At 38.9% G+C, this 26,525-nt stretch overlaps 1 protein-coding gene across 4 annotated transcripts in view; it reads right to left on the bottom strand.

Moving 5' to 3' along the window:
- Positions 1 to 26,525, bottom strand: part of LOC120525687 (kelch-like protein 29) — an 810,846-nt gene that overhangs the window by 516,868 nt on the left and 267,453 nt on the right. Inside the window, exon 1 of one of the 4 annotated variants that reach the window (XM_039748203.1) lies at positions 12,274 to 12,293. The exons of the other annotated variants lie outside the window; for them this stretch is intronic. The gene's annotated coding sequence lies outside the window, so the exon portion shown is untranslated. Of the gene's footprint in view, positions 1 to 12,273; positions 12,294 to 26,525 lie in introns of those variants that run through there. 4 annotated transcript variants of the gene reach the window in all.

Below are 26,525 nucleotides of genomic sequence, written 5' to 3'. Positions count from 1 at the left end.
CTACGTACAGAGAAAATTGTGAAACATGAGGAACTTGTCTAAATGTCAAAACATTGTTGTCCACATTACCTTGAAGAGCAAACAGTCAAGTCACCATTTGAATAACAAATCCGCTGTCACACTGTTTATTTTTGCATTATAGCAATTAAGTATTCCATTGTGATCTGGGACAAATAAATTAGAAGGTCCTCAAAAACTACAGTGGGATGCAAAAGTTTGGGCAACCTTGTTAATAGTCATTATTTTCCTGTATAAATCATTAGTTGTTACGATAAAAAATGTCAGTTAAATATATAATATAGGAGACACACACAGTGATATTTGAGAAGTGAAATGAAGTTTATTGGATTTACAGAAAGTGTGCAATAATTGTTCAAAGAAAATCAGGCAGGTGCATAAATTTGGGGACCACAAAAAAGAAATGAAAACAATATTTAGTAGAAATTACAGCCTCTAAACGCTTCCTGTAGGTTCCAATGAGAGTCTGGATTGTGCTTGAAGGTATTTTGGACCATTCCTCTTTACAAAACATCTCTAGTTCATTCAGGTGTAGGTTATTAGAACCAAAGGCAGAAACAAGTGAAAGCATGTTTGAAAATATACACACAACAAACATAGATACTATATATTTTGGTGTCATTAAACAAGGACTTTACATAGAATATTATATTCTGGACAAACCAACACACATTGACATTTGTTTCAATAAATTCTGACACATTGGACAGTATTTTGAGAACAAAAGGAGATACAGAAAATGAGATTGTGATACTTGCAAGTAAGTGAGATTAAAATGTCACAAAGCTGATTATGTTAGCTCATTTGCAGTGTTTTGTAACCGATTTTAAGCTTCCTTTGGATTAAATGATCAATTCTACAAAAAGAACTATAGCAAATTGTACATCAGGTATGGTTTTCATTTATTTTCCTAAGAAAACATTAAGTAACCTAATTATGAACCTGTCTACCATTTAAGCAGATTTTTCATTGTAGTTGTTGATTATTAGTATCAATCTATTTAAAAGGTCTCTGTTAGTAGGTTAGTGTAAAAAAAAAAAAAAAAATTACTAACAAGTGTTAAGTTTGTTCTGTGCCCATGAAATACTAATTATCTTGGAAAGAGACAGGTTTCCTTAATTTAGCAATAATGGATCCCTTTACAATGACTACAGAAATTTTTTGCATCCAAGAACTCTGAAACACTCCCAAAGTCATTGAAGCAAGTTGCATTGCACTAGACATTTGAAAAAGAGCAGATTTCTAACACCGAGTCCAACTAAGAAATAAGTGGGGGAAAAAATAGATGGCAAATAGTTGAAACGTCCAATAAAGATGCTCTGTAGACTTATGTGACCAACAGCATTCATTGGACCTTTGCCTTAAACATTACTAAGGCATATGAATGAAAATAAGCCTGTAAAATCTGTCATTGTTTCTGCTTCTGCTTTAATTCTTCCTATGTCATGTTCATTATTCCATCTTTGTCCCACTCATGTATGCTCCAATAACAAAATCCATTTTACATTTTTTAAGCTTCAACTGAAGCAGTGTAATTTACAAATTAAACCACTGGACATTCAGCAGCTAAGGCAACCTCTAAACAACAAAAGCTATCTTCTGACACAGAAACGTTAATTGTGCAATCATCTGCAAATTATTTAAAAATTGTGCAACACTAGTCATAATAACCAAAAAGATGAAAAGTAACTTTATCAATGAAAAATATACTTATCCTCTCATCTGAGCCCACTAAAACAAATATAGTGTGTGGCACATGCTTAAACTGCAAGGTAAAATGTGAATCACAAAAGTTTATCAACAGTATAAAGAATGTATAGATATGCATTCAGTTTTCTACTAAATGTACCTTGTGGATCATTAATGCTGTGCAAATCAAGAATGGATCTCAGTAAACACAAGGTAAAAGGTCTGAATATCATAGCTCACTACTGGTTTTACAGAATAACTGCATTAATGCATTAGATGTTTCATAATGTAGGCCCCTGGATAAAATGTAAATATAACTTCCAATGTCCATAGTAAGGAAATAGTTCGAGAGTTTCAAGAAAGATGTTATTATAAGAACCTAATTAATATGTATGAAAAAGCACAGTATCAAAATGGAGACCAGTGAGCTTTTTGTACATACCAGCCAGCTCATCAAATAAGTATGAGGTGAGATGACTGTTACTCAAAAAGACTAAAGATTAAACAATAATCAGCTGTATCTGAAACCAAGGGATGAGTTTTGAAAAATCAATTCTGTAAATGGCAGAATGCCAACCCAGCACAATGAGACATAAACCAAAGCCATATTAAAAGAACTCACTTTGTATCAATTCATATTTTAATATACACTAAATGATCTATATGGCTCCCACATTTAGTCTATTATCAATACTACTAAATTATCATTATTAATATTTCATAATATTCAATTAAGTAAGCAGTGAGTAACCAGTTGAAAAATAGAGTCCCTTAGACTGCAAGCACTGTTCTTTTTTCACATTATTTTTACCCACAATTAAATCTTATTCTTGGCCACTGTCATCTAGCATTTTGCATTTCAAGTGACAATTTGATACTTTAACACATTCACATAAAAGCCACTGTCAGGCAAAATCATAGTAAGTGTGTGTAATAAGAATATAACAATTATAAAACCCCATTCTTCACCATCATACAGTTGAGAAAATCATTCCATATAAAGCCTTCAAGAATCCTCTCTCAAGATAATGTGTTTTAAGGTTCAAATTTCATGCACTCCCACTTTTGCACAGATTGCCACTAATCCAATACAAATATTAATTTAAACAAACTTAACTTCAACAGACGGCTTCTGGAAATAGTGGATGCTATTCTGGGTTTAACAAATTCTGGGTGCTATTCTAATTTAATATAGATTTTTGACATTCTTTGACACTGCTCAAGGAAACTTTCACTCTTCCAGTGCTTTTTAAATGATTTAAATTACAGTCACAGCAAGGAAGAGATACTATTGATACAGCTAAGAAAATGCACTTATTGGGTACTCAGTGCTCTTCTGGTTTAACACTTACTGTACATGTAAAATGTCAATAAAACTGCATCTGTGCCTTTTTCCCCTGTTTCACCATACCTATGTCAGGGCATGAATTTGAATGGTCATTTAAGCTACATGAGGCAAAATATCTTCTAAATAACAAATATGTGTTTTGTACCATCTCCTCAGCAGTTTTTCTGGCAAAAATTAGTAGAAGATGAAGGAGAAACATATGGGCAGTCAGCCTTACAAGATGCAATTAACATTTTTCGTTCATGCAGTTAATCATTAATTCATATAAAAAATGCTTTTTGCTGTTTCTAATCCAGGGATGAAGACAGGTGTAGAAAAGTCAAGAATCAACTGGGGATACTGTAATGAATAAAACTAGACTACAAAGCTACTGGAAAAGGAAGGTCGCATTCCAATCACATTTATGAATCTATTGTGGCACAAGGGTAATTCAATTACAAGCTGTGAAAGATTTAAGCCTACCCTGCAAAAATTAGCAGATGACAGAGACCAGTGCTGGACTGGAAGCCAGTGAATTTTAGGGCACACTCATAGATATGCATATTAAGCTAATTCAGAATCACCAGTTAGCCAAATGTGTTAGAGGACACAGATGTAACTGAATAAAATTCTTTCATACACAATGAGAAAGGGCACTCTCCATGTTGATGGTACTTGTGTAAGCCTCAGCCTTATGGGTTCAATGTTCCACCATGCTGCCTATCAACCATAAAATGAGGGCACAAGACAGCACCACCATGGTCTTTATGAAACTTCCCATAAAACGGTTTGAACTGTTTCATCACATAATTATCATGACAGAACTCAGATCCATTATTAATATAACCCTCCTTACATTAACAACCTACACTTTTATTTATGCAAAAAAAAAAAAGGTTTTATTTCCCATTAGCATTCAACGAGTTCAGGTGCTATGTGTTATCTTACCTTTCTTTAGGGCAGCAAGCCATCATTACGGCTGCAGTGGTGGCAAACAATTATGCAAAGGGTACAGGCAGCTATAAAACCTACAGAGGATAACTCAGTTGTAATTAGATTTGTTAGCCAGGTATCTTCATAATTGTTCCTCACTATTACAGTGACACCATTACAAATACTTTTGATTCTTTACTGCTACTTCAGGTGGTTGCCACTGTTGTTGGTCTGGGAATTTCAATGGAGTTAGAGGTGGCTGCAATACCTTAGTACTCATTCTTTAGTATTGAGATCTAGGCCTTGATAAAAGGTAACTTTTAGCACAAAATGCTACTTATATACCTGCATTTTGGCTGTGAACTGTTAAACCTGATAAATGTCAGATTATTTGATAAATAGTCTCTTTGATACCCAATTTGTCATTTGCACTATGTACAGCTTGTATTTTAATTTGTAATCAGCTTTATTATTTACCCTTGACAGTTTTTCTAGTAACAGAAAACAAAATGATTTTTGATGTTAGTTTTAATCACTGTAAACATACATTTTATATTATAAATTCTAATCTATGTATTGATAAATAAATTAAAAATCTTGCTCATAATAAAGCTGAAGTGTTTGCTCATTATGCGTAGACCCAGGCCACATTACATCTCTTGATTCAACATCAATAGCTTAAACAAGCAGCTGCTTCAATCCTCATCTGAAACTGTACAAAAACAATTCACTTTTAAGCCTTGCCTCAAGGCTTAAAAATCAAAGATCTGCCTGTATTCCTGCTTGCCGTTTATTCTGTAGGAAATAGATGCAGCATAAAAAATAGTGGAAAAAAATGGGAAAAAATTCGGAAGACTTCCAAATCTCCACACTATTTTAACTTGGCAAACCTGACAAAATACAAAGCATAGGAGAAATAAATTTCTTGTTCAGTAATGAAGTTGTCTAAATGGCAAATATATGCTATACTATAGTGATGATTAAATCGATTTTATTCTGTGTTATCCCCAAATGTGTTTTACTCTCATTATGATGCAGGATTTATTTTAATTCTGCCAAGTCATTCTGTACAAATTTAATATTTTAAAACTCCTTAACACACACACAGAAACACATTTGTGGCTTATTGTCTCTCTAAATCTTCAGAACAGCAGAGATTAAAAACAACTCAAGAAAATACCAACTGTCTTAACCAGTAAGAGAATGAATGAAAAAAATGAAAAAAAAAAAAAACGTATTCAGTAATTACTTTGGCATCCCTATATTTAACATTAAACTAGTTGATTTAAAGTAGAAATACTAAAATTGTAAACTTTTTTTTAGTATTAGTTTACACAGGGTCAAATGACATTTTGGTAACCAGCTGCTGCAATACAGTAATCCCTCGCTATATCGCGCTTCGACTTTCGCTGCTTCACTCTATCGTGGATTTTATATGTAAGCATATCTAAATATATAACACGGATTTTTCACTGCTTCACGGGTTCTGCAGACAATGGGTCTTTTTACTTCCTGTACATGCTTCCTCAGTTGGTTTGCCCAGTTGATTTAATACAAGGGACGCTATTGGCGGATGGCTGAGAAGCTAACCAATCAGAGCACGCAGTTAAGTTCCTGTGTGCTGAATGGCTCAGCGACGGAGCGCCAAATTCGATTCCGCGACGTTAACCAGGAAGTCTCTTCTCGCTCATTCAGCATCAACGTGTTTCGCTGTGTAAAGAGTTAACTTTTGTGCTCTTTTGTGTTTATCTTTGTGCATAGTCAAGCCCTTCATTATGGCTCCAAAACGATCTGCTCCTGCTACTGCTTCAGGGTCTGTGCCCAAGCGCCAACGGAAGATGTTAACGATTGCCGAAAATTTAAAAGTATATGTTGAAGGAAGGGAAAGGTTACACTGCTGTAGGACGCCATTACAGCATCAATGAAGCTACGATTCTTTTTATTTAAAAAGTAGGAAAGGAATATAAGATCTACAGCCGCAGTGTCCTTTTAACCAGGGTGCAAAACGAGTTGTAAGCGGATGTAATAAGGCAGCAGTCTGGATGGAATCTGCTTTAGGGATTTGGATTAAAGACTGCCGGAAGAAGAACAATGGTGGTGCTACACAGTCGCCTTAAGAGGCTCCTTTAGAAGAGCTGTAACGCTCTCCTTTGTTGTGCAGTAAAACTAAACTCATCGTTATCGGACTAAGCTACGGTGTGGCACTGGAAGCATAGACGTCCATAATTCCTTAAATACATTTGCCAAAGTAGTAGGCTGGGATTCATTCTCAGGACTCTGGAAAATAATATATACTCTAAGCCTGCTATCACTGAAAAGCCCTGCACAATAACAAATTGAACTGAGTTTAATTTAATACACAAGCTTGAGAGGGTTCTGTGTTGAAATAATGGTGGCTTTACAGTCAAGATATTATTAGTTAAACTGACACTCTTCCAACACTTTGTAGTGCCTGAATGCTGAACTGCATTAACAACATTTTAAAATATAAAAAAAACATTTTCATATAATGAAACAGCTTCAGATCAGCAGTGTTAAAGGTCCTAAGTCACTATAAAAATGACATTGATTAGAAAGTGACATGAAAATAATGAATTTGCAGTAGTGAAATGGCTATACAATGGAGGATAACAGTTTAACTTGTGAAAATCCACTGTAAAATGTATAGTTTCCTTATTAATAGTGCTGTACTAGTGTATTATGTTTAGCAATGCAATTTTAAGTCATTTCCTGTATCATGGGACTTAACAATTAACCAGGGCTGTGGAGTCGTTAGATAAATGCTCCGACTCCGACTCCTCAGTTTCTAAATCTTCTGACTCCGACTCCTCTGTATGTATATACTATGCTAATGTATTTTCTACATCCATTAAAGGAAAGGAAGGCAACATACATGTCATTTCACCACAGAACTACTGGCTAGGAAGCCAACACTCTACTATAATGCCCGATTAAAGACAAACACAATCAATTGGCGGCCGCAGATTGCAGGTGTCCACATGGACGGGCAGATCTAGCTTGCCGAAAATCTCGACCACCGCCCCCATCCAAAGTAATGTGATGCCTCTGTCTGCTGCAGTGGCTGTCTCCTCTGTCAGCCAGCCGGAAGTTTAGTGCATTGTGTCACTCACCGGCCAGCTGATCAGCAGAACGAGCCTCTGCTGGAGACAGGTAGGGAGATCTGTGTTCTCGGCTCCTTCGGCCCCCTTCACTAGCGCATAGCGAAGGGGAGCCAACGGAGCTGAGAACACACCAGATGATTTTTCAGGCGTTTGACGCGTGATGACTCGTTGAACGGCCGAAAAATCGGCAGTGCATCTGTAAATGTATGGGGGGCTTTAGGCTAGGTTCATAGTTCCCTGTACCAGTGGAACACGACACAATGGAAAGCGGTGCCGCACCTTACCTGTGCATTACATCCCATATAGTGACGCATACAGTCAATGAAAAGCATGCTTCATGGTTACTTGACATGTTCGTTTTGTGGTAACATTATGCACTGCATGCATTGGGCTTTATTCTTACAGCAGAGAAGTAGTTCATTATGACTGTTTGTGAATTGGGACATTTCAACTTACTTTTTTAATTCCCATTTAAATTTAGTAGGAGTTGGAGTCGGTTAACTTTTTGGCGACTCCGACTCCGGGTACCCAAAATTGTCTCCGACTCTGACTCCTCGACTCCACAGCCCTGCAAGTAACAAATAAACTTCCAATTTCAACTGAAATAATAGCTGATCTTCAAAGGCCAATCCTTTTCAACTATCAAAACTGATCTACTGGGTAACTAATGCTTCATTATATATTACAATACTTCAGACTGTCCAATAAAAAAGAAATTACACAATCGTACTGATCAATGAAGCATCAGCTCCCACTGCATTTGGTAAACCTCCACAAAAAATAAAGCAATAACATAACCAAGTATCTGAACTGTCAAATCTTATAACAGCCAAAGATCCATGCCCATGTGATGTAGTTCTAAGAAGTGGGCTGCTGGCATCAACACCAGCTTAGTCACACACTGCGATTTTAAACAATTACTGTGATTTTTAGCAAGTCACTAACTCTCTTTAAGCTCTGCTATTCAGATGAGATGACAAAACAGAAACCCTTCAACAGCTGCCATTCTAAGCATGCTTATAAGTAATCTGAGCATTGAAGTCAAAATATCTGTTTTTAAACAGCATATTTGAAATAAATAAAAAAAGGTATTGAAAGTGTAACTATAGAAGCCTTGTTGTTTACTATTACATGAGATTGTTAAAGCTCTTCAAAATATAATTAAACTAATGATGTAAATAAAAAAACTAGAATGAAAACTTTCACTTCTACTTAATGAGAAGAAATAAAAACATGACTACTATAGAATCATTGCTATAAAAAAAGGCCATATGATGGAGCTGCTGAGAGAAAATTCAATAGCTGGCAGTTTGCACAACTCTATAAGCACTCTAACTGAAGAGTGGGTGGCTTTTCCTCAGCAAAGAAGTCTTTGCCTTGAGCAATTTTCACCCATTTCTGTTATGTATGATATAGAACTATATGAAAAGTAATCCTCCTACCTACTCTATCTCCAAAATTGGTAACCAATTAACTGTTCTAGTTAGAAAAACATTGACTTATTTAAACAAACGAAAAAAAATTTCAGGATTTAATTAAAATTATTAATGCAAATAATATTTCCTTATATAACAATAACAAATGTCTAAATTTTTTCCAAAACTGTGTACAGTGTCACACGCATACGCTTGAAGAACAACTTACGGGCTTAGATGATGACAATGCTACCCTGGACCAACCTAGGTTACTAAGCAATACCGGTATTTTTTTCCCTTCTACAGAAAGGAAGATTGATGTGCCACCATGCATGACATCACTAACAGGGTCAGCCCATCTGTGTCTGCCTCAGACTCGGACGCCACCATAAATGGATTTAATGCCATCCTGGGATAGACTCGACCCACACAACAGGACTAGTCCTGACTTAATGCTAGTATTCTTTAGTGCCTTTTGCACTCTTTATAATATAAAGGGGTTTGCCTTGGGGTGGCCCAAACACTTTATGAGATTCTTTGTGTTTTATTACAACAGATACAACTGAACTTCTACAATTCACACAAGTTAGGATACAGGCTTTTGGTACATTTTATAGTCTAGACAATATTTTATTATATTTCCATCCACTACTAACAGAGATTTCACAGAACCTCAAATTCAGATTATGTTTGTTTAACAGAGCCACAGTGCCACGAAGGCTGGTGCTGTTTTCTTATTTATCAAGTGTCCAGGGTTCTCCCCTCCTGTCATTTAACCTTTGCCTGGTGTGTATGAATAAAAGATTTTACTAACTTTAATCCTATCTCTCTGTCTTCAGTCACAAGAAACGACACCATAGAAAAAGTGTCCACATCTGTTTACAGTATCTATCTATCTAAAGGGCGTGTGTGTGCCTTGCGGTAGATTGGCATACTGTCTAGAGTTTATTCCTCACTTGAGCCCAATACTGTTGGAAAAAATATGAATTGATCAATTTAGTCATTAAAAGTATTAGGACCTTGAAGAAACTGAATCTGAAATTATCTAGCACCAAAAGCTTTAGTAGTTGTTAATGTAATAATAAAAATGTTATGCCCGTTTCCAGTGACAGTTTGACTCCAACAGGGCTGCCTTTTGTCACCGACTCTATTATTAACTTTTATGGACAGAATTTCTTGGCGCAGCCATGGCGCTGAGGGGGTCCGGTTTGGTGGTCTCAGGATTGGGTTACTGCTTTTTGCAGATGATGTTGTCCTGTTTGCTTCATCAGGCCATGATCTTCAGCTCTCTCTGGATCGGTTTGTAGCTGAGTGTGAAGCGGCTGGGATGGGTATCAGCACCTCCAAATCCAAGACCATGGTCCTCAGCCTAAAAAGGGTGGAATGCCCTCTCAGGAATGGGAGCAAGATCCTGCCCCAAATGGAGGAGTTCAAGTATCTCAGGGTCTTGTTCACGAGTAAGGGAAGAATTGAGTGTGAGATCGACAGGCGGATTGGTGCTGCGTCCGCAGTGATGCGGGCTCTGCATCGGTCTTTCGTGGTGAAAAAGGAGCTGAGTCGTAAGGCAAAGCTCTCAATTTACCAGTCGACCTATGTTCCTACCCTCACCTATGGTCATGAGCTATGGGTAGTGACCGAAAGAACGAGATTGCGAATACAAGCGGCTGAAATGAGGTTCCTCCGCAGGGTGTCTGGGCTTGCCCTTAAAGATAGGGTGAGAAGCTCAGTCATCTGGGAGGGGCTCAGAGTAGAGTCACGGCTCCTCCGCATCGAAGGGAGTCAGATGAGGTGGCTCGGGCATCTGATCAGGATGCCTCCTGGAGGCCTCCCTGGTGAGGTGTTCCGGGCACTTCCAACCGGGTGGAGGCCTAAGGGAAGACCCAGGACACGCTGGAGAGACTATGTCTCCCAGCTGGCCTTGGAATGCCTCAGGATTCCCCCGGAAGAGCTAGAAAAAGTGGCTGGGGAGAGGGAAGCCTGGGCATCTCTGCTCAAGCTGCTGCCCCCGCGACCTGATCTCGGATAAGCGGAAGAGGATGGAGGAATGTTAATTTTAGCCTGTTGATGTTACATGCAATGTTACTTGCAAAATTAATTTTTACTGAGAGAAAAAAAAAAACAAGCAAGCATCTTTATTACTAAACTTTAACAAAATACTCAAATGAAATGATGCCCATTAAAATTAACCATTTTATGTCTAACAAGTAGAAAACTACGATTGTGAAATTATGAAAAACAAACTGTCTGATTCTAAGCATCTGTTTTGTTACAGTCATACGTTTTTTCTGTTTACTTTTGGAAACTGCCATTAAAAATGAGAGCTGGTCTCGGTACGACAGGCTGGTGTAAGAAATGCGGGTGAGATAAAGTCCAAACGACTGTAGACACGATCAGATGTCTGATCACGGGAGGTGCCGCTATTAACTCCACGGTGGTAAACTTTGTTTGTAAACTCCCCTTTCCAATATCAAGGTAAAGATTAATTTCAAGCACAATCTGAACTCTGAAAGTACAGTGGAACCTCGGTTTATGAGTAACTTGGTTTACGAGTGTTTTGCAAGACGAGCAAAAATTTTTAATAAATTTTGACTTGATAAATGAGCGATGTCTTGCAATACGAGTAGTATGGATACACTTTGTCTGCTAAGCGTCATGTGATCACAACTGAGCTGATGGTGGTTCTCTCTCTCTCTCTCTCCTTATCTCGCTCGCTCGCTCATCGCATCTTTTTCTCTCTCTCCTTATCTCGCTCGCTCGCCCAGTGCGTCTTTTTCCTCTCTCTCTCCTTATCTTGCTCGCTCCCTCATCGCGTCTTTTTCTCTCTCCTTATCTCGCTCGCCCAGTGCGTCTTTTTCTCTCTCTCCTTATCTCGCTCGCCCAGCGCCTCTCTCTGTTTACTACAGCATTGTGACTGTGTGTGTGCGCTGTGAAGTGCGAGTCCTCATCTTGCTCCCCAAAGCACGAAGCTGAGTCTCAGTACTTTAACACCAGCTGAATAAACACCAGTTTATTCAGTTTGAAACAGCAACAGCGCTGTTATTTATTGCAGTGGGATCTTTATAATGTTCCTTGATCTTTTGGATGCGCTTATACGGCGAACTGAGCGCTGGGAGACTGCGATTGCTTTGGGACACTCTTCAGCGTGTCGTCCCGTTGGGTGGAATTCCACATGAGTTTAGAAACTCACACCAGCCATGATTCTTTTTAAAGGTAAATTGCAGGTTAATTTGTATTATGTATTTTACTTTATATTTTGTATTAATCCTTTTTATATGAATAGTTTTGGGTTGTGGAACGAATCATCTGAATTTCCATTATTTCTTATGGGGAAATTCGCTTTGATATACAAGTGTTTTGGATTGCAAGCACGTTTCCGGAACGAATTATGCTCGCAAACCGAGGTTCCACTGTACTTTAATTCCTGTTGCTGTGGTCTGTAAACAAAATTAAATACATACACTAAGTTACAACACTACGTACAAGTACACATTTTAACACTCTGAACGTTTAAGTTTAACATTTGAACCTCTTTATATCAAATTTATGATAAACTTACTTTCCACAAGTGATTTTTAATATTCTGCCATTAGAGGTCGCAATTCAACCTGACAAAGGACTTTCTGACATAGCTGCCCCCAAATTTGTTAGCACAAATTTGTACTTCAAGAAGAAAGTCCTCATCACCCATCTGGTCTATATCCATCACAGTCTTCAACAGCTGGAAGCCTGACTAATTTGACTGTGGGTCGGACATGCATTCGATCCTTACCTGAATCTTCACCGTATGTATGCGACCATCAGGTCCTGGGTAGGTTTCAATGACTTTACCACTTGGCCATGATGCTCTTGGGAGTTGCGCATCAATAATCATGACTACCTCTCCAACCTTCAACTCATCACAGTCAGTCTGCCATTTCTGACGGAGCTGGAGAACAGGTAAGTAATTCTTGACAAAATTACTCCAGAAGTGATCAGCTAAAATCTGACTGTGACGCCATCGCCGTCGTCCCAGCAAATCATCTGGAGGGGAAACTACCTGTGGTAGTGAAGCATCTCGCTGCCCCATGAGCAACAGATTCGGAGTTATCGGGTCAGGATCTGCCACATCTGAGGATACATAAACCAGGGGTTTGGAGTTCAAAATACCTTAAACTTCTATAAGAATGGTAGCTAATATGGCCTCAGTCACAACATTGGTTCCAAGAACTACTCGTAAGGCACTCTTCACTGACCTGATTTCCCGTTCCCAGATCCCTCCAAAATGTGGACTACTTGATGGGTTGAACTGAAATTTCACTTGTTGCTTAGCAAGTTGCTCCTGCAAGGAAGGTGTCATAGCAGTAATAGCTTCCTTTAACTCAGCTTCTCCTCCTCGAAAATTGGTACCTCTGTCAGACAGAAGTTCAGCAGGCTGGCCTCTTCTTGACACAAACCGACGGAAAACCATGAGAAATGCATCAGTATCTAAATTTTCAATTAAATCTAAATGAACACAACGAGTAGTCATACATTTGAATATAATTCCCCAACGTTTTTCCGTCCTCCGGCCAATTTTAACCGTAAAGGGACTAAAGCAATCAACCCTTGTGGACCAAAAGGGTGGCTTAAATAGCCGTAGTCGTGCTGGAGGTAGATCCGCCATCTTTGGAGCCCAAATGGTGGCACGCCAACGCTGGCATTCCTTACATTGGTGCTGATGTCGTCTGATAGCCTCACGACCCCTTAATATCCAATATTTTCTTCTTACCTCCGCAAACACACGCTCTGGGCCTGGGTGCAGAAGTTTTTCATCATCATCATTAGTTCTGAATGAGCAGTTTAGTTATTGGGTGACATGGGTCCAGTACAATAGGATGGATGTCTTCCTCATTAAAACCCTCTATTCTTCTTAGTCGGCCACCGACTCGAATGAGACCCACTGTATGGTCAATTCTGGTGATAATGTCCTCAGCGACTGCTTAGAGGTATTTCCACTCCTGATTGAAGATTCTTGACTTCTACAGGGAAACTGCTCTGTTGAGCTCTTCTTAGGAGTTCAACTTCTGTCTCCCTCCAGGTTTCTGCTGAGGAATAAGAACTTGAATTCCCATCAGCCGCCCCATGAAGATCCTGGATGGTAGCCTTAACTAAATCATTCCAAGACTGGAAAAGACTGGGATCAGGAAATCTAGTGTGCTGCTCCATTACAAGACTTCCACAAAAGGTAGCATTGTTCATTTCAGTGGAGTCCTCAGGTGGGCCAGTAATCAAGGAACATGGCCATTCGTTAATAGTCTGTTTGAGAAAGGAAGGTCCATTCCTCCATCTGTTTAACTCACTAAACTCCTTTAGGGTCTTTCCCCGGGTAATGTCATCAGCTGGATTATCTTTGGTTGCTATGTAATTCCAGTTGTCTAAATTGGTTAAGTTCTGTATTTCCGCTACTCTTGTGCCTACAAACACTTTATACCGACAGGATTCGGATTTCAGCCAGGTCAATACTGTAGTGGAATCACTCCACAAGAGTACCTGCCCTATAGGCAAGCTCAGCTCTGTGGTAAGTAGATGCGCTAACTGAGCACCAGTTAAAGCAGCACAAAGCTCTAGACGAGGCATTGAGATTTCCCATTTGGGGGCTACCCTGGACCTAGCCATCACAAAGCTAACATGTATTCCCCCCTTTTCATCTTCAGTACGTAGATAAGCAACAGACCCATATAATCGCTCGGAGGCATCACAGAATACATGCAAGTCTCTCTTAGCCCCGGGAGTATCAGCACATGGTGGGATGTAGTAGTGAGGCAAGATTATATGCTTTATACTGCCTAGCTCCTCTACCCAGGTAAGCCATCATTGCACAAGGATGTCAGGGGTAATGTGATCATCCCAACCACTTTCAGTCTTCCAAAGGTCTTGTACCAGAACCTTGGCTCATGGTGTAAAGGGAGTGAGAAACCTCAGTGGGTCATACTGGCTGGCAAGTACCTTATAAATGTTCCGCTTAGTTGGCTCAATGCATTCAATTGGGCAACATCTGTAACCAAGACTGTCCATGGCACAGTTCCAGCGGAGACCTAGTGTTGGCTCTAGTGGCTCTTCGCCATGCTGTGAAAGCCACAGTACAGAATTCTCTGATCTGGCCTCATCTGGGAGATGTTGAATGACTGATGTGAAATTGCTGGCCCACTGCCTAATTTCAAAGCCACCTTCAGAAAGATGTTGACACAATTTATCTACTAGCTGCTTGGCACTTTCTATACACGGTAAGCTGTACAGACAGTTATCCACATCAAAAGCTTTATTGACATAATTCCACACCTCTTCATAGCATTCCTGATTGTCCTGAGCATGCTTTCTCAATGCATATGTTGCACAACAAGGGCTACAGGTTGTGCCGAAAGGTAAGACTTGCCATTCATAAATGCTTGGTAACTTATCACGGTCCATATTCCTCCATATAAACCTCAGTAATGACCTGTCAGAAGGTAGCAAACGTATCTGATGAAACATAGCCTTGATGTCACCAGATATGGCAATTATATGCTGGCGAAATCGAAGAACACCACCCAGTAATGAGGGTCCCAAAGTTGGACCTGTAAACAGATGATCATTTAAGGCAAGTCCGTCCCTCTGATAGGAGCAGTTGAATACAAGCCTGTATTTACCATTATGCTGCACCATATGATGTGGTATATACCAAGCCTCTTCATGTGACTTTATTTCTTTTTCAGTCAGAATTCTGACATGGCCTGCATCCACAAGCTTCTGGATGTGCAGTGTATGTAAGTCAGCCAAATATTGATCTTTCATAAGACACCTTTCTACACGTCTAAGGTGGGGAAGCATAGCTTCTGGAGAAGCAAGGAAGCATGGACTTCTGGAACATCTCAATAATGGGGTGGCATATTTTTTGACCCCATGGAGCTCAACTCTCACAGTCCTTGTTTCAAGCAAGTCTAGGGCTTGTTGGTCTTGCTTGGACTGGGTCACCTGCTACAGGTTCAGATAGGGTAAAGTGTCAGTCTGCCAAAGCCGCTCTACATTTCTTATTAGTTCAGTTGAGGGGGATGAGACATTCATCAGTATACATCTTTCATCTTGTCCCTGTCCTTGGATTAGACCTGCAGGCCCTTGTAGTGTCCATCCCAAAGCAGTGCGGACTGCAACAGGTGCATTCGGTGGACCAAAATGTACTGGTTGAATCGGCATCACCAGTTGGGGAAAATCTGAGCCTATCAGAAGCAAAGGACAGGCCCGGTCTATCTGGGGTAATGATACATTGCGGAGATGCAGGTAACGCTTCTTTAACTCATTAATAGGGTATGAGTATTCTGACAAGCATAGACTGCTTGCAGAGAAGGCCCGTTGAATGGTATATTTCTTGTTGGGTTCATTCACCGAAGAGACTTCAAAGTTCACTGCATTACCAGGAATCCGGACAATATCCTGTCAGACTGTTCTAAGAGTCTTTACCTCTGGGGTTTGGCGTAGCTTTAGTGTGCTGGCTGCCGCAGTCATGATAATGGTTCTTTCCGATCCATCATTTAGGACAGCAAAGGTCTCAACTGAACGCCCAGCATGGTGTACTAGAATCTTCACGACTTTAAGTAGCACTTGATGTGGACGTCTGTTCCGGTCAATGTACAGTATATGGCATCAGGCTTGACTACAGTCATGAGTACACTCTGACCTCTTCTCTGCATAACAGTATCATGCAGAATTGTAAGGTGGAGCTCCTTGCATGTGTTGCATGGCTTCTTCAACGTACACGAGTCAGGGGTGTGTGTACAGGCACATTTCTAACAACGCTCGTTATCTCTTATCCAGTTGGCAACCTGTTCAACACTTAATTTCTTAAAGTCTGTGCAGGCATTCAGATAGTGATCCTTGTTATTGCAGAATGGGCAATAAGGTTTGAGCTTTTCATTGGACGTTTTAAGTGAAGGAGAGGAGTGAGGATTCGGTTGAAATGCAACTGGCTCAGCATTATAATAAATTGTGTTGTTAGGCTCTGTTCTCCGGACTGAGAGCGTATTCTCCTTTCTGCCATGCTTCAATGTTTCCCCCAGATACAGGGCAGCAGCTTGCTCCGAAATGCGTTTAGCACGGGACTTGGTTTGTAGCCAGACTGAAAGGTCCTGCAGTGTGTAGGTACAGTCTGCACTGGACTGTAATATTCCTTGAGCAAAGCAATATTCCACAAATCCATCACGATAACTAGGGGGCAATTTGCTCAAAAGCCAATCCACATGTGATCTACACCTCAATTCGTAACCACCTTCTCCTTCCAAAGCCTGAAGCATACCAACCAATGAATGTACTGAAAGGGCAAAGTCCTCAAATGCTTCAGCATCCCCAAATTTTATAGGTGAAGTATTAAGTATTGTTCCTATTTCACTCTGTACTAGCTGCCTTGGTTGACCATATTTCTCTTTCAGCGCTTGCACTAAATCGAATATGGATTTGGGCAATGCATATATGCTTTGGCCAATTTGTATGCACCAGGAAATTTCAAGCATCCAAGCAGCACTTGGTATTTGTACTGTTCAGTTAGATGGAGATGGCCATTTAAAAGACTGTCTAGTCCCATTTTGAAGAGAGCAAAATCACTCTCTTTGCAACTCTCAAAGCATGGCAGTTTCGGCTTAGGAATCCCACATGATGAAGCAATAAGCAAGTCCATCATATTGGGTGCGACTTGTACTGAAGGTGCATAGGCAGATGGCTTTGACAGGAAGGGTGATTCTGTTGGCATGTCAGAAATCGTAGGAGGGACATCCACCTGCTGGAAAGGCTGATGTACAAGTCGTGGACCGCCAGGCAGTTGGCGCCTGGCGTTTCCACTCTGCATATTGTTTGTTACATGTTGGATTGGTGTATTAATTATAGGAAAACTAAAATCCTGGTGGTCTTGGGACATTATTGTTGCAGTAGGGACCCTTGCACTGTCATCCTTATTTCTGCCACTCAGGTCTAATGGATAGGACATGGTGAAGGGCTCTCCATTCACATTAAGCAAATCTTTAGTTGGTGCTGACAGATTTGAGAAGTGCTTTGGGATCTGGGGAACAGTAGGGGTCACAATCCCTTTGCGTTCATTTTCCATAACAAATGAAGAAATCATTTGTGCTTTTTCTAAGTCCTGTTCAGTCCTTTGGAGACGTTGCTGCTGGGACAACTGCTGGGCTATAGCCTCTCTTTCCTTCAATGCTTCTCTAGCCTGAGTGTCTAGTAGTCTACATCGCTCATCTATTTTAAAGTCTTCCTCTATTTGTTTTCTGAGTTCTTGCAGTTCTACATATTTCCTTTTTTCTCTAAGAAAGGCAGATTGTGAATCGCTCAATGACAAATGCGTAACATTACTATGCTGTGAATTTACAGTGAAATGTGACCGCTCGCTGTGACCTACATGGGAAACCAAAGCCGTCTGAGGAATATTCTGTTGGGATATTGAGCAGCTTGTAACAGAGCGTGCCTTTTGTCTTGACGGGTAATATCCCACCTCATAGGCTCCTAGCTGGGGTGGAACGTGAGTCTTCCGGTGGATGAGGAGGCAAACTGATTGCTGACTGTGTGCATCTGCGGCAGAACTTGTTTGGCAAGTTGCGCTCACTGTGCATTCAGGAGGGTAACTCGTCTCAGTACATAAAACAGAATGACTGACCTGACCAGCTACTGAAGGGTTAACATTTCCTACCGTATTGATTAGGACCGCCTTATCTGAAGTGTTACTTTGAAGAGCTGGGCTCAGCACATCAGCGCTTTGCTCCTTATCCATTTGCCTTTGAACTTTATCCTTGTAAAGAAAATCCGGCTGGAAGGACCATAAAAATGAGAGCTGGTCTCGGTACGACAGGCTGGTGTAAGAAATGCGGGTGAGATAAAGTCCAAACGACTGTAGACACAATCAGATGTCTGGTCACAGGAGGTGCCGCTATTAACTCCACGGTGGTACAACTTTCTTTGTAAACTCCCCTTTCCAATATCGAGGTAAAGATTAATTTCAAGGACAATCTGAACTCTGAAAGTACTTTAATTCCTGTTGCTGTGGTCTGTAAACAAAATTAAATACATACACTAAGTTACAACGTTACGTACAAGTACACATTTTAACACTGTGAACGTTTAACATTTGAACCTCTTTATATCAAATTATCTATGATAAACTTACTTTTCCACAAGGACGCACAGCATTAATGGCTCAAGTGATAAGAGAAAAGGACAAACTATTCTCACAACGTGCAGCAAGCAAACAAAGGAACGAAAGACGTGCGAAGCCTGAACTTTCACCCGGAAATATGTAGGAAAAGTTCCACAAGTGATTTTTAATATTCTGCCATTAGAGGTCGCAATTCAACCTGACAAAGGACTTTCTGACAGCCATTTTTCTTTAAATAAAACTATTTCTCTCTCCTCCTGTGCCAGTAGAATCCTTATTTAATATAGTTTCTATTACACCATATAGAAATGGTCATGGCTGCGCTTCAGCAAGAAGGGCTGGCAGTACAGTACACATGATGCTTGAATTTGTGACAGAAGTCATTTGAAATCAATTTTTGTGGAAGGATGCCACATTGTAAAAGCCTTTGGAATTTTAAAACAACATTTTGCCTCAGTCATTTGGTTTGCATGACACTCCACCAAGAGCCAGAACTATTATATCACACGTGCAGTCATACACAGCAAATGACTAGGATGACAACCTTTTCCATCACCATCTCTGGCAGTTCTGTCAACAGTTTCATTACAGTTATTACAAGACCACAGCTATAGAAAAGACACATTCTGAAATTAATTATCACTTTTAAGATGATGAGTATTTTTTTTTTTTTTAACATTTGCCTATATATACTGTACATGGTATTATTCCCAGCTGTTAACCCAGCTTTAACCTATTAACCTATGGAGACCAGTTAAAATAAAAAACATAACAAACCTATTCAGCCAACACACAGCAGATAGAGAACATATTATAAGCTTTACATTACATTTACACATTGATTTCTTTCATATCTGTTGTCTTTACTCTACAGGAGTGGCTTATTCAAATGGTGGCCAGTGGGCTAAATGCGGCCCAGAAGCAATCTCCAAGTGGACTAGCCCGTGGTCCCACCAGAAACACAGAGAAAAACCAAGAAGACTACATTTTGTAAGCCTTCTGAAATTCCTACAATAGTACAGACCATGAATGTAATGGCGCTTTTCCACTGCATAGTACGGCACGACACGGTTTTGGGGGGTTTTCCACTGGGAACAGTACCTGGTCCTTTTTTTAGTACCACCTCAGCCGAGGTTCCAAGCGCGCCGAACCGTTACCAAAACGTGACGTGTAAACTGCTGGTCACTGACTGGCCGGAGAAAATCGTCATTACTGCGTCACTAGCTATTCTTTTCTTTATACACGCGGAAGTTTGTGTCCCGTCTCTCCATCGCTGGACGCAGTTTGTTGCATAAGTGGATGAATGTTTCTTCAGACATTCGAAAGTTCTCCAGCCACTGAGTGTTTGTAAAACCGGGAACAATCACATCCCACCACTCTGAAGCACGGTTAAATGTCCAAACAGATGGTCTGTTGCGGCGACTTTTTTGCAAAATGTGGAAGATCTGTAATATACAGAATCAGCATTTTAATGTTACACTGGCAGTTAAGTTCATTTTATGCTTTGCAACAGTGATAAAAGTTAGCTAGTGATGTGCTTTTTTTAGATGTTTACCCTTGCGCGTCGTCGAGCTAAAGTGTTGTCGTTGTCTGCGTGTTGTTGTAAAAGTTCCACGGTGTCACGGCAGTAGAGGCCGCGCAACTATAACGACACGTGAATAATCCCGCCCACTCTAAAGCGGTACTAAACTGCAGTCGAAACGCAAACCGAACCGAACTGAGCCAAACCAAGGTGAGCTGTACTGAACCGTGCTGTGCCGTACTATGCAGTGGAAAAGCGCCTTAATACTCCACGTAGCCTAGCAACATTCCACCACAATGCCACATCATGTTGTGTGTCTAGAAGTGGGGGTAGTAACCTATGATGCTGAGACGACCTGTTGAAGGTGCCACTTCTTTTACGATTCACTCCCCTGTCACCCAGATCTTGTTACTCAGCTCTCTCTAGGGAGGTGTCCTGAGTCCTTACAAAGTGCTTTCCCCCAAGATTCCACTCCCCACAGCCCATGCAGTAGCGAAATACGTTACAATATCAACACACACTTGAGGATTTAAAACAAACCTATGTTCCATCAGTGTACGACAGACATTGTATTTATGTGTGCTAGATACTGTTATCACTTGTTAAGGGTTTTTGCATTGATACTGCTGATAGTTTTTTGTTCATTCGGTTGAATGCACTTTGTGATATACAAGGGTCATATACAGTATATGCAACAGTGCAATCAAATTACCTCACATTAAAAAGATCATGGGTTAGTGTCATGAGTGGGGTTCACAGTGTTTTAAGTACTGAGAAAAATGGCATGTAAATATAAAGAATTGGTATTATATATTATATTCTAATTTTCAGAGATACAGATTTTTGAATTTTCATTAGCTATAAGCGATAATCAGCAAAATGAAAAGAAAGGAATGCTTGAAATAAATCACTTTGTGTAATGAATCTATATATGAGTTTCAATTTTTGAACTGAATTACTGAAATAAATTAACTTTTTAATGATATTCCGATTTATTGAGATGCGCCTGTATTTATTTTATATCAAAAGAGAAACAAATGTTATTGCTAATAGTTTGTACATTTTGTGATTTTATGCACTCTGAGATGTGCCTGGGTCAGATGTGAGTAAAATGTTTATTTTATTTCAAAAAGCAAACAAATGTTATTACTAACACTGTGCACTTTGAGATGAGCCTAGGTCAGGTATGACCAAAATGTTTTTTTTAATTGTTTTTTTTAATTTCAAAAGTGGAAAAAAGTGTTTCTACTATCTGAGATTCTGTTTAGTTATAGTTTATTTTTATTATTTTTGTGTATACTTTTTGCTGTGTCTGTGTCAGATGTGACCAAATTAGAAGGGAAATAATGAACAAACATTACTTGTTTTTCAATACATTCATTTGTGTTGGTTTAAAATTTCATTACTTGCTGCTTACTGGCCACTGTAAATGTCTGGACGAGCTAAATTTCTTGGTTTGAAAATCTGGCCCAACTGAATTTGTAATTGAATAGCCCTTCCCACAAGGTATCTTAGCATTTAGAGTTAGTAAGATTTCATTAAGAATTTCATTATTAAAAATGGCACTTCTGTTAATAAACATGCATTAATAAGCTTCAAAATCAAAAAATATAAAATTGACATACATTCAGGAGATTTCTAAAGAGATTCATGATCACTCTAACTATGGTACCAGGTTTCTTAAAATAGTGTCTTTTAAACTAGGGTTATATCCAATTTGGGTAGCATATGTTTGTGTATTAAAATTAGGTTAATCTGTCCAAGAAAATATTCTGTGGCTTCCTATTTAGCGTACTATTTACTGCAATGGAATGTAGTCTGAGACATTGTCTATAAAGAATGTTTTTGATACAGACAGCGTTTGTTTATATTAAACCTGTGAACCAATCAAATTTAGATGTCTGACAGCAAAGACCATTACTGTATAAGAATGGGGGCATGAGAAAGAAATGACACAGACAAGCTTCCAAGATATAGTACAAGTGATGATTTTCGGGGTTTACTGAGGGGTGCAAGTCAAAGGTGTGCAGGTATATACAGTACCATGGTGGTGCTGTATTTTAAATGAAATTTCACTGGCCATAGACAACTGTTTGGTGCCACACCATGTGTTTGCCATTGTGCCATATTTTGAATCTAAAATCATAACTAAGATGCAAACATGACTTTATATTATGTTTGATTGCCTTAGCAAGAAAAACATTCTTCTTAAAACATTACTTTAAATTGACTTGATAAATTAAAGTCTATTGCTAGATTGAACCATGTGTTTATTATAACATTCAGAACTGTAAGAATATCAGGAAATATAAAAAGCTTGAGACAAGCTGTAGAGGGGAGCCCTTGGAATTCATCATCATGTCACATTTAAAACTGGACTGTTCACAACAATCCACAAAAATATTTGTTCAATTACCAATGGGAAAAACAAATAGTGCCTACATGTTTTGAGAATAACATAGCTACACAAATTTATAACTTTTTTACTGAATTTTTAAATGAAAACTGGGATATACTAAATAATTTGCAAAAGTACCTAAAATATGCATTGTTAATGGTGGAACTCACTTCAAAATATTTTTTAAAAATAATGTTATTTAAGCCAAAATAAATAAACACCATTAATTATTTTTTTGAATACTTTAACACTGGCACCAAGAGTAAAGCGACAATGTTAAGTGGCCATTCATTTTATATTTGTATATTAAAATATAATCATATCCTTGTAACCACTACACCAGTGTTATGACAAAAGAATTAATTTCTGTCAGTTTTGCTTAAACTTACACTAGGCATTTACATGGCAGTGATACATCTTAGGACTCTATTTTGAATGATATTTTTTGTTGCATTAATCATATATTTGCTTTCCACTTTACTCTTTTAGAAATATTCATATGAGAAATATTTTTAAATGAAAAAAAGTTACTGTTTTTGTTTTTATTATTATGTGGCCATTGTTATTTACTATCTATGTTTCTGCTGTAATAATGGTAATAATCCTGTTCTAGCAGAAAAGTATGGTACTGATTTTATGACTTGGGTCCTTAGATGAAGAAGCACATGTTTAGTCTGCAGCTGCATACTAATTACGGGTTCAACTCCTGTTAGTATGCTACTTTTCGCTTTGCTGCAATTAACCCCTCTGAATTTCTGGCCTGAGGCAACTTCAAACCCCATTCAAGGGATAACCCTGCCCAAGTCCAGGAATCACTCCTTCGTTCAGAGGTGCCTCCTTTTGTTCTCCACATTAGCTCTCACAATCCTCACGCTTTCCATTCATAGTGCATGTGATGCTCGCTTGTGGCTTAGTAGTGGAGCTCTGCCAATTATCTCATTCATTATAATTAAACTGGCAAGAAATTCTCCGTTTTCCTGGCTAAAGATCCATTGGCACCTGCCACCAAGATGATCCTATTCTTGTATCTTTGCCAACTAGGCCACCCGTCACAATAAACTATATACATACAGAGACACACACATACATCATAAAATGTACATATGTGCAATACAGAAGCTGGGACAAGATAATTCTGTGTGTGTTAACCTAACATCAGACTTTAATGTGGAGCAATGTGGAATTAATCAAGAAGCTGAAATAACTGCACAAGATACTATATGTCAAGGCAACTCCTACCCAACGAATCTACACACTATGTCTCCCTTTTTTATTTCTATTCTAATTCCCAGCTGCATTTTCACTTTAAAAACGAACTCCCATCAATTGCAGAGACTCATTTGTTTTGCATCACCATTACACAATTTTGTTGGTATGTTGCCTTCTTGTTTCTCTCAACATATTTAGTCAAGAAAAATACTATAGTTACTTTCAACTTGGTTCCTTTTATAAAGTATGTTCCTCCACAGAAAGTACTGCAAGGTAAGGCTTATAGCCTATGTATAATAAACAGCAGAGGAAGATTCTGCTTCAAAATCTTTGAAGAAAAGAAGAATCATGACGGGACCTCATATGGGTTTTACTAGGTTTCAGTCACTTACTAGGACTACACAATGGGAAATTTATATGCTTCTTTCAAGGACTTCTTTATATTTCTACTGGAAATTCTAAAAATACCCTTTTAGAAGGACTGATCATTTTAAATTGGTAATGTAAGTCAGTGTGTGTGTGTGTGCCCCATGTCCCGGATTGACATTTGCCCTCGTCTGGGTTTTCTGGCTTGTTTCCATTATTATAAGATCTCACTATTCAGTAAATGTCAAGTTAGGAAAATGCACAACCAAGGGCTATAAGTGCAGGATTCTTCTAAAGTTATGTGGAGGCTCCTGGAACTGTACATTTTTCTTTTTAACCAACCACAGGCAACAACTGTGTAAAAGAAAGCTCAGCCTGTAAATATATGCAGTTATTTCAAATAAAGTATCAGCAATAACCTAAAACATGTTATGTCTAAACTATTTCTCACACAAAACCACAACTGTATCAGGACGACGATGAAGTATCTACCTTATTGCTGCATGTCGGCACTAATGATATTTATTTAAAACAAATATAACAAGTAGACATAAGGAAAAACGGCATTTGTAAATATACTCATCAATTTTGGCTTGACAGAAAATGCAACACCTTGGCAATATTATTATTAGACACTCAAAACAACAGGCAAGATATATAATCAGTATATCCTATGTTAAATTAACAAATGGGAATTCAGATCAACAGTGCAAAATACCAACAGATTATAATGGATGTTCTTGTAGCACCTATTCTAACATTATCAATAGTTCATTATTGCATGGCACAGTACCTGATGCACTAAAAGTGTCAGTCATTAAACCTTTACTTAAAAAGTCAGACCTAGACCCACACATACTAAATAACTATAGGCCTATTTCAAATTTACCATTTCTCTCTAAAATACTAGAAAAGTAGTCGCCAGTCAGCTTCAGTCACACCTTACGCATTACAATTTATTTGAGTAGGAAACATAATGTTAATTTTCACTGTATGCAGATGACACCCAGTTATACCTTTCATTTAAATCAAATGAAGTTTCTCCGATGTTGTCTTTAATTAGTTGTGTTAGTGAATTAAAGGAATGGATGAATGAGAACTACTTGTCTTTAAATACAGATAAAACAGAGATGTTAATTGTTGGAGGGAATGACGCTGATCACAGCAATATTTTGTCGTCATTTAACAATACATACTGCATCTCTGTTGTTAGTCATTAGCACTATAACATAAGTAACATGATAATTATATTTGAATACTAACCCTCACCTATTCTGTTTCTTTTCTCGGTACCCAAATGTGGCCATTGGTGCCACGCCCACCTGCCAAGTTGTTTGCCTGCCTATGGTAAAGTCATCCCTGATGGAGGATCACAGGAATCATGGGAAAGAGGGTCCTTTCATCGGAGCAATGTTTCAGCCGTGGCATGGCCAAATGGAGATGCAGCTAGATGGATGAGGTCTCCAGGACTCTAAAAATATCCAAACCTAATTATGTCATATCATCTACTGTTAAACCGTAATTCTAAAATTTTTATTATGCTGTCTTAAGGAATTGTTCTGTTGTGTATATTGTATTGTATTGACCCCTACTTTTGACACCTACTGCACGCCCAACCTACCTGGAAAGGGGTCTCTCTTTGAACTGCCTTTCCCGAGGTTTCTTCCATTTTCCCTACAAGGTTTTATTGGGAGTTTTTCCTTGTCTTCTCAGAGAGTCAATTTATTTATAGAGCACAGTTAAAAAACATTAGGAATGCTGTAGCCAAAGTGCTTATATTAAATCATACAATGAATATACCGTATATACTCGCATTTAAGTTCTCTCGTGGCTAAGTCAGGGCTTGATTTTACCGTATAATTTCCAGTATTTTATAATGTCGTCATATAAGTCGAAGGCGGAAAACAAGCACATTTGGTCCAAGAAATTATGATACCCCTACACCCACCTGAGAGAGTAACCATGGGGCACACTGCCTTTTTTTTCTATGTATTGTGCCTACATGATCACACAGTAATACCCAAACTATTCCGAAGCAACGTTGGCACTGTTTTGTGTTTTTTGTAACTCACGCCCTCATACACCTTTATTGTAAGAGCATCCCTTAGCTATGATGGAGCATTCGATCAGAAAATATGAAGCAGGTTTTAAATTAAAAGTCGTTGAAGTGGCGAAAGAAACTGGTAACTGCACTGCTGCAACAAAATTCGACGTGTCTGAGAAACTGGTGCGAGATTGGAGGAAGCAAGAAGATGTAAATAAAAAAAATAAAAAAATGTAGGTGTCATATTTTTGAACAGGTTTATAAGTCGGTGTCTGGATTTATGATCGATTTTTCGGGTTTCAAGACCCGACTTATACGCAAGTATATACAGTAAATAAAATAAA

The sequence above is a fragment of the Polypterus senegalus genome, chromosome 3 (assembly GCF_016835505.1).
Source record: "Polypterus senegalus isolate Bchr_013 chromosome 3, ASM1683550v1, whole genome shotgun sequence".
Lineage (NCBI taxonomy): Eukaryota > Metazoa > Chordata > Cladistia > Polypteriformes > Polypteridae > Polypterus > Polypterus senegalus.
Note: the sequence above shows the minus strand (reverse complement) of the source record. Positions and strands in the feature narration are given on the sequence as shown.